Source organism: Heterocephalus glaber, unplaced genomic scaffold (genome assembly GCF_053883595.1).
Source record: "Heterocephalus glaber isolate CG9 unplaced genomic scaffold, H.glaber_assembly_v1.0 deba00001577, whole genome shotgun sequence".
In the NCBI taxonomy this organism is placed as follows: domain Eukaryota; kingdom Metazoa; phylum Chordata; class Mammalia; order Rodentia; family Bathyergidae; genus Heterocephalus; species Heterocephalus glaber.
Window position 1 is genome coordinate 10,653,902 of NW_028258358.1, and position 10,552 is coordinate 10,664,453.

The window sequence follows — 10,552 nt, forward strand, 5'->3', positions numbered from 1 at the left end:
AGACAATGGCTAGAACAAAACCTTTTTCCACAGCTTCTGAAGGAACCAACCCAACCAATGCCTTGCTTTTTGGCTTCTAAACACCAGACCTGTGGACTTTAGTACAGCAGACTATCCTCCATAATGTGAATTGAAACCTTAAGTGTTCGATTACTAACCTCTGATAAGGAATGAGGAACTCCACCCCCAGACTGCCTTTACACTTGAAATGGAATCTGTAATTCTTCCCTGAGGTTACAGGGTTACAGCCTACTGGTCTACCCTGATGATTTTGGAATCACTAAGTTTCCCCAGTTATGTGGACCAAACCATCTCCTCCTCTTCCTCCTCCTCTTCCTCCTCCTCCTCCTCCTTCTCTCTCTCTCTCTCTCCCCCTTCCTCCATCCCTTCTTCCCTCTCTCCCTCCTTCTCCATATATATATATATATATATATATATATATATATATATATATACACATATATATACACATATGCACACACACACACATATATCCTGTTGGTTCTGTTTCTCTAGAGAACTCTGATAAATGCATTAGATATCTACTATATATAATAAATTTAGTATCTATGATGCTAACAGTGAATCAGGAAATATATCAGGCCCTCAACATGAGTGATTTTATTGAAGACTTACATAGTTTTGAAATACATACTATTATTTTTCAAAATTTACAAGTGAGGAAACTGAGGCAAAAAAAAGAAAAGTGACTTGCCTAAACCACTGGACTAAAGATTCTGCCATTTTGGTGATAGAGCATATGTATGCCTTTGACTACCGTTTTATAGTAGCAAACAATGGGTACAGAGCTATGTCCAGGGGATAAAGTGGTAAAGTATACACAGTACCTGGCTTGGGGTATTAGTTGTGTGTAGAATAAACCTAGTAGCATGTGGAGTGCCCCAGAAATGTTTGTTCAATTGTAATAAATAAGCATAAAACATTAGACCTTCGTGTTAAACAGGAAATAAATTTTGATGAAGTAAATGCCATAAACTACCATATTAGATATACTGTTCAAGTGTCAGAAAAAAGCAGAGTGGTAATGATCACACAAGGCAACAGTAGCAGTATTCCCAGTTTACATTCATAAACTGTATGAACTGAATGTAAATTTTTAAAGGGACATTACACTGGGTACAAAAGCAGCTTTTCCCCACACCTGGAAATCACTGAACCTTAGGAAAGAATGATGCTGAGACAGAATAATGTTTGCCTCTAGGGAGAAAAATACACTAGATTTGTTTTGTAAAAATTTTTCCTTTTGTATAGTTCAAGGTTTATAACTCCCAAAGAGGTGTGTGCACATCTCTGCCTGAACGCAGGCTAATTATGTTCAGAACAAACAATGGAGCAATGTGTCCTGCAGGTGCAATTTTTTTTTTTTCAGCAAAACCATTAGTCCACCAGGAGTTGCCCATTAAACGTGTGTCTTTTTATAACCAGCTGGATCACTTCCTATTACTCATAACAGTATTATTTAAAAATGAGATGCTGAAAGGGTAAGACTGTCTGCTTCAGCCTGTTCTATTAAGAATATATAAAAGTAAGAAATGGAAAGGAAACCCTTCCTGCTAGTTAACGAGAAGCTGGGTTAGGGCCAGAGGCAAAGCCCAAGGCCCTTAAACTAGCCAGTCATTAATTGCTAGGAAATGCCTGCAGAGAGGTCATCCCTGGTGCTATAAGAGAGAGAAGGGAATATAAGGGAAATGCTGCCCTGCCCTCCACATGAACAAGAAGAGAAGCACGAACAATCCAAGAAACACTTGCCCTTCACTTTCATTTGAAATTGGTATTCAATACCCCAGTTTGCTATTGAAAGGACAATTGCTGGATCCCTTTTCCCACCTTGGTTTTTGTTTTTGTTTTGTTTTGTTTGTTTGTTTGCTTTGTTTTTGGCAGTAGTGCTTATTGAATCCAGGGCCTTTGCACTGAACTACATCCCCAGACCTTTTTTATCTGTTTATTTTGAGACAGGGTTTCGCTAAATTGCTAATATGCCAAAGCTGAGCCTCAGCCACCCAGAGTATGGAGATTATAAATGTGTACTACTACACCTAGCTTCTTCTTAATTTTTGTGTTTGAAAGCCTTTTGCCTTCTCTTTCACCATGTAATGGCAAACTCTGACATGAAAAATCTGATTACAGGTCTGGACTAAACATTGGGAGTTTTAATAAGAGAACTTATGATGAATGTCTGCTCTGTTCTATGTTTCATTCTGATTATAAATTACATAGCATCATTTTTGTTTTTGCATTGTTTTGACCAAGGATCAAAACGAAACCAAGCCTCTACAAAATACCTAGGTTGGACTAATCCTAAAGCACTAGTAAATTCACGCCCTAGAAATCTTCACAACATGCCATTCCTACTTGATTAAAGATTTAAAAATCAATTTTGGTTTGAAACAGCCTTCTGCCTGGAGCTGCTAATGTGATATATTGTGTTTGGCTTGGGTTTCCAAAATGTCAGCAGATGGAGAAACTGAGAGGAAATGGAAAGATCTAAAAAAGGTTCAGGAAGAAGAAACCAGAATTTTTCACCCATTGCTGAATGTTCCAGCCTCATTTACTCCCATCCCCTGACTAGCTAGTCTTATTTCTGTGACAGCCCTGTGCCTCTTAAGAATGGAGACTCCTACTGGGACATGTGTCATTGTGTGAACATCTTGGAGTGTTCTTATGTGACTCAGATGATTTGTGTCAGTCACTGGACATGGCCTCTTTTTGCAATCCAGAAACACAACAAACACTAGATGTATGAAGCTGCTTTCAGCATATCATGTCCTATTATTTTAAAGTAAACTTGCTTTTTATATGTAGAAGCATACTCTAAAATAACAATAAAAGGTATAGGAAATGCATAACCAGTAACAAATGTTTATTATCATTATCAGCTATTGTACTGTACCTAATTATATGTGGTATACCTTTATAAGTCTGGTAGCACAGTGGGTTTCTTTATACCAGCATTACCAGGAACATATGATAATGCATTTGAATACAATCTTATGATGGTTATGACATCACTGGGCAATAGAAATTTTCAGCTCCATTATAATCTTATGGGACCAACATTATATATATGGTCCATCACTGTTTGTATAGGCATGATATAGCACATAACTATACTTCCTGTATGCTCCTCCTATGAGCTATTTCACCACGTATTCTTTTTTCCTTATTTCTTCCTTGCTCACTGCTACACAAGACTCCAAAGTTATACCAAAAGTAATAGGGAGGAATGTAAACAGTTCCCTAAACTTAAACTGAAGGGAACAAGGAGCCTTTTACATTATTTACCAAACAGAAAAAAATTCTTAACATCAACATACCCTTTTCTCTATTTATCCCTGCTTTTGGTATCAACAAAGGAAATATTTTTATCCTCTTTCCTGATCCAGAGCTCAATATTCCACAGATTATCACAAGCAATTAAGCATTCCCTCAAACTTGCATGAAAACTTAATGTTAGCAGTAACTACCTCTCAGAAAGGAATTTAGTTATTGAACTTAAAAGTTCACTGGGCTCAAGCTGCTCATTAAAACAGTCATTCCAATAATGTCTATACTTGTGATGCAAGGCATCTGGTAAATTAAACTTTATCCATCTTTGTCATACATGTATTTCAGGCACTTGGACTCCACCATCATAGGCAATGGTTTTAATCACTTTGGTAAGTCATGTAAGGTATCATAAAATATTTAAATAGAGAGGCAAAAAGGAGGTAGAAGTGACTATCAGATTGTCTCTTCAATATTCAATATTGAAGTGTGTTCAATTCTTAGGCTTATTGCTGTATAAAGGGAATTTCAGAGGAAATGTATTAAAGATGTTGCTCTTAGTAGAAGTCCTTCTAGGTTGAGGAGTTTCATTAGAGGATCCACATTTTGATCTTGAATTTTTGGTGGGGTAGAAGAGGAAGATGTCAGTCCTCACTGAGTTAAAAAAGTAGAAGAAAGAAAAAAGAGAGCTATGTTTTATGTAGAATTCACCTTCAAAGAGGTTTAAAATACCACTTCCCTTCTCCATCCTCCCAGCAAACTTCATTTACTGCTATAGTTTGGATGTAGCTTGTCTCCTATAAGTTAATATGCTGGAGGATTAGTACATTAGTCAGCTTTTTATCACTGGGACCAAATACTTGACATTCACAACTTAAAGAAGGAAGAGTTTATTTTTGCTCCTGGTTTCAGAGGGTACAATCTATTGTCATCTGGTCCCAGTGCAGGAACATCATGGTGCAAGAGTGTGGTGGAGCAAAGCTATCCAATTTATAGTAGCTAGAAAACAGAACATGAGGAACAGCACCAGAGAGAAAGGTTACCAGGGACCAGACATAGACCTCAAGGCCACCCCTTCATGACCCACCCAGACCCAACCATAAGTGTGCTTTACTAATCACCTAAATGGATCTCAACCAATCAAGTTGACAAGTAGGCTAAACCATTACACTTGGTTCTTAGTATGGCAGTGTTGCTGTAAAAGAACCTTTAAGAAGAGAGACCTATTGGAAGGTGGTTAGGTCATTGAAGACACTGCCCTTGGAATAGATTGATGCTGATCTTGAGAAGCGGGTTGGCTCCCAGGAGAGTGGGTTTTTATAAAATGAACAGCTGGCCCCTCCCTGGTCCCTTGCTTCCTGTCTCACCATGTGATCTCTCCCATATGCTCTCTCACTGTTGCAATGTCATCTGTCATCAGTCTCTTACCAAAACTTAGCAGATTCTAGCACCATACTTTTGAATCTCCAAAACTGTGAGCTAAATAAACCTCTGTTCTTAGACAGAACTTCAGGTACTTATTTATAGCAGCATAAAAAAGGCAAAGATACTTTCTTATCAGTTTAAATGTCTTCATATTTCTAGTTTCATTAAATGATTTTTTTCTAGCACATGTTAAGAAAGCAAAGGCAGTCATTGCTTTAAGTTGTCATTGACTACACACAATATGTTTTTATGAAAGGAAGGATGTTGGCAGCAGATATAAATGCTTAAAGTCACAGTTTGTTGATGCTTTCCATTGGCACCTCAATGTTAAATATTCAAGGGTGGAGGATCTGAAGTGACAATTTATGACAGCAGGAGAAGTCTACTAGAAATTGGGAACAATTTTATTTCTATGAATTTTGGGGGGTTCCTTGATATGCTGAGTCACACTATAAGGTAATGTGTTTCAAATTCTCTGAAAATTAATTCTCTTTACTTCTCTCTGAGTCAAAATATAAGGTAACATAAACTTAGTACTGTTCAAATTCTCCAACCATGTTATTCTTTACTTTGTTCTCGAATGCGATGAAAGCCAATATAGGTGTTTCACACCATATCATTAAAAATTATATACTCAAAACATAAAATATATCATTAGCAATTAAAGGAACTCTGAATTTATCAGATATTTTTTAAATTACTAATTTTTAGCACCTTTTTATATTTGTCATTGCAAAATCTTAGGATTTTTATTTTGTAGGAACAAAAAGTTCTCCACAGCAACTAATTGTAAAAAAAAAAAAAAAGTCAATTTCAAAAAGAATTATCTTTTGTCTTATTCACTTCCATATCACTAGGATACAATACCCAACATCCAAAACTTTAAAGTGGGAGGTTATTTTGACTCACATTTGCAGCCAATAGTCAGCTGACTCCAAGAAGGAAGATACGGTTGAAGGGTTTGGTGCAGAAAATGGTGGGGTCTGATGCTCATGTCATGTTGCCAAGAAGCAGAGAGTGAACAAAGAAGCTAGGAAGGAGATATGCCCTTCCAGGTCATGCCCCAAGTGACCTGTCTATTCCTACCAGTCTCTACCTACTAACAGCACATCCAGTTAGGAATTTAATCCAGTGATGAGTGTAGCATCCCCATGATCCAATCATCTTCCAAAAGCTCCACCTCTGAACACATGACCCTTTCAGGGGGAAATTCTGAATCTATATAATAACATTCTGTCCCTGGCCCTCAAAAGACTCATATTCCTCTCTGTGCAAAATACATTGTTCATCTCTAAAAGTCACCATAAATTTAAAAGTTCCAGCATTGTTGAAAATCCAAGTCTAAAGCCTCTGAGGCTCAAGGCAAACTCTTCACTGTGAATCCCTACAAAAATCAACATTGCTGATATACAGTGGCACAGGGTAAACCTTTCTATCTCAAAAGGAATAAATAGGGGGATGTAAAGGAATGAGACCAAAGCAAGACTGAAACCTAGCAATGCAAACTTTAAATCCTGTTGTTTCATGTCCAGCAGCCCAGGCACATTGCGATGAGGTGTGAACTCCAAACAGCTTTGGCAGCCCCTGCAGCATGGCCTCTGCTTCCCAGCCACCATGACATGAGCAGCTTTCCTTCACAGTAAACCCTTTCACCATGCCATTTCGAGTTTGAGCTAGCCAACCATGAACTGAAACTTCTGAAGCTATAAGTGAAAATAAACCTTTCCTCCTTTAAATTGTGGTTGTCAGATATTTTGTCTTAGCAATGAGAGAAGCGATGAAGACAACTTTAAACTGCTGTTTCCTAATTATAACCTCTTTTAATTCAATTCCTATAGTAAGACTTTGCCTCATTAAACCATATGTTTCTAGTCTTTTTATAAACAAGTTGGGTTAAGAAATAGAGATATATTTTGCATAAATAAAGGAGGCATGTTTTTCAGTCTAAAAATTAACTCTTGAGTAGCCTGACATCAATTTATCAACCATTATACCTGCTCTAGCACTATGACAATCAGTTCATTTTTTGTCATTATACATGTCAGTAAATACTTTTCTTTCAGATTGCTACTTGTGCTCATCACTTACTAAAAGGTGTAAAGCTTTGTCTTATGTCACTCCAAGATATTTTTTTTTGCAATAACTACAGAAAATGGCTCTAATATTTTTCTGAAGAAGCCGAATGAGGAAGGAACCACACCCAGATTGCCCTAAAACATCCATCAATTATCCACATTATCCAAATTAAAAATATATACTTTACTGGGTTTCAAGACCTTTTATAATCATGAGTCGCCTCATATTGTAAGAATGTACAAAGATTATTAGAATGTTTCTCTTGTGTTTCATTTAAATAAACCATAATTAATTTGTCATGACATGTCCTTTGTGTGACTTATTTAAGGCCTACCTATGAAAGTAAGTTAGACTCTTATGTAGTCTAGTGACCTAAGTTGGACTCATGTTATGATAGCAAGGCTATGCACCACTTCTTAAAAATTACATAAGTAGTGACAAACTCATGGCAAGAAAAATATCCTCTACTTCCTACAGAAAATCTTATTACCAGCCATATCCCATATTTTAAGAAAGGAACAAGGTGCAAAAGAACATGATTCCTATTTAAATATATATATTTATATATAGAGAGAAGTATGATTCCTATTTAAATATATACAAATGCCTATATTATGCATACCCATAAATGTATATTAACATGTATACTTCTTGTATGTGGCTCATAGCATTAGATCTAGATGTTTATTCAAAATCATCACAGGCATTCTCTTCATGTGATCAGTTCATGGGCATTTTCAATTTCCTTCTTTACTCTCTTCCTTGTGTTCAGAATTTTTTATTATGGACAGGCATTAACTATATAATCATGAAAAGTGTCTTTAAAAACAGAAACTCATATCATCAGCCATAAAATCTCTAAGATTAGAAGGGACATGTCTTTAAATTCTTTAAGAAGAAATTTTAGGTTAGAAATGTACTTGAACAGTAGTACTACGCCTTCAAGATTCTGAAAATAATCTACAGATCAGGTAAAGCAGGTACTTCCTCATTTTCTACTGAAAGTGATTATACACTAGATATATAGTTGTTAAATACAAAACAATTACTTTAACTAGACATATTTTAAGCCAAAAGGGTTAACCATAATATTTTTACCATCTCTGATTGTATTGCAAAGAATAGCAGTTTGTTGGGACACAGTAAAGTGTATATAAAATTATATCTTTGAATCTTGATGAAACTAAAGGAAGCTACTCCTGAGAAAATAGGCAGGTTTCTTAAAAAAAAGTTTGCAAAGGATCTACAGACAGCAGTTAATCCTAATCAGTTCAGGCTCAAGGAAATGATAAAACAACAGAGCTGCCATCTCCCACACCTTATACAAATATCCATTAACCACAGTACATCTTAGAAGCAATAACCATCTGATAATTCAAAATAATCATGAAGACTATGTGGAACAGGTGTGAGTATACATTTGATAATAAATTATTCTCACTCAAAGTGCATTCTGTGTTTTAAGAGAGTAATGGTAGTATAAAGCCATCACATTAGCAAGACATAAAAAGGGAACATGCAGCACATAAAGACAGAACATGATGATTTTAAGAGATATTTAAGTTGTGTCCCACTCACTGTAGTACTTAATCAAAGTTCTCTATTAAACCTTATGGCAAATGTTTAGAAGTCTTTTAAGGTTCATTGTGAAAGTCAAGTGCTATGTACCAATGAAGAAAGTCTCCTTCTTACAACAGTAAAATGAACTAAAACTGTGTACCGACAACAACAGAGAAAAAACCTAAAACCATTTTTTTTAAATAAATACTGCTGGGGGCCGGGGATTTAGCTCAGTGGTTCCACCTCCTGCCTTGCAAGCGCAAGGTCCTGAATTCTATCCCTGGTACCAAAAAATAAAAATAAAAAATAAAATAAGTACTGCTGGAAGTTAGAAAACACTTCCAGAGACTGAAGAAAACAAAACACAAATCATGGTGAGAGATTTATTCTTTTGGATAAAACTATGGATTATGCTGTCTCAGCTTATGATATTTGTTTGCTATTTGCTCTTCCAGTAAGACAGTCTAGAAAGAACTATTTCTTTTTGTAGCCACTAAAGATACTTGTTCTGTTTAAATATAATGGTAATAGAAAATATGCCTGTGACTGGAATAGAAAAGGAAATCTGCATTCAGAGCCCAGAGTTGCCCAACTTGTGAAATTCATCCACTGCATCATTTATAGATAAACTATTGCAGCAAAGATTGGAAGCCAGAGGCAAATAAAATTAATAAACTGCTACAAGATGCCAATTAAGGCATCTACTGCCCAATGCCAGATATACATTATACAATATAAATGATGTGCCTTAGGCAGGAAGGCAGCCCTCACTTTAGGTGGTGGCTATCTAAAGGAATGTTATAAAATGGAGAAATGCTTACAATATTTAGTGGAATGAGGAAGGAACATTCAAATCTTTTCAAGATAGGTTCACTGGCTTATCTAAAAGAAAAGAACTTGGAAAAGTTCTTAAAAGATGAACTGTTTATTATCTATTAAAAAAGACAAATGTCAATTTTACAGACTTTTAATCTGATGAAAAGTAGCTACCTGCATTACATTCCCTAGAAGTTTTTTTAAAGATTATTTAACCCTGGGGGGATAACTACTCTGTAACTTTAAGGAAAAGACGATATTTAACAATGAGTCACAAAGTATTTGCTTTTATTCAAAAGAAACTCATACTATGAAAATAATGATTTCAAAATTGATATTTAAAAATATTTCCATCCTTATAGAATTTTTGCCTTTTAAAATGATACAAATAATTCACACAGAAAAAAAATTTCATATTTTCACACTTTAGAAACTTGGAAATGGCTTTTTTAACCTGTTTTTAAAGCTTTCAAAAAAGACTTCAATAGAGTCCAAAAAAGACTTCAATAGAGAGTGAATCCACTGTCTTAAAATGAAACAAATCTAGGCTTAATGTTAGGAAAAAAGGAACATTTATCACCCTATATTCAATAAATACTTTGTGAAAATGAGGATGAGACTGAAAAACATGTTTTATTATTTGGTGGACAAAACCATTTAGGTCTACATACATTTGTGAAATATACTTTACAGCCTTAAAATTTAGTAGAGAATAAAATACCTAGAACCAGACTGTAAGTTGCTACATTGTATAGTGCTGAACAGATAATTCTTTTGTTTAAAAAATTATGCTCAACTATATTGCTCTAGTTTTAACAGATTTTTGCTAATACAAGAGCATTCTACAGTAAAAGCAAAAACAGTTTAAAATTGTTAGTTTTCATGAGTTAAGTGTTCTGAAATTACTATGGAATGCACATTTTATACTATTTAATTACATTAGTTCAATACTCTAAGCAAATAATATATTAACATATACATATGTATATTTACATATTTACTGAAGACGTTATGAAAATTTAACTGATAGGATATGATATATTTTTTAAAATGTAGCCTACTATTCTACAGGATAGATGTATGTAAAAATAAGTTTAAAATCTTCAAATGCAGTAAGAGAACACTCAAAGTTTTATTTTATACTACACAAGTAAACTAATATATTTGTTATGTGGCTTAGACCACAAGGTAAGGAGATAATTTCCCAGGCAAAATATTGTTCCTCCTATCGCGCCATGCTTGTTGGAAACAAATTATTTTTGGTGCTATAAAGGCTCTCAGGACCTCTCTGGGGCCACCAGTTCACCAGAGCATAGGCAAGCTGCCCAAATTTCAGAAATGAACACTTCTACAGAAAAAGCTGTCATTGTCCGGAGAGAACAAGACCTTT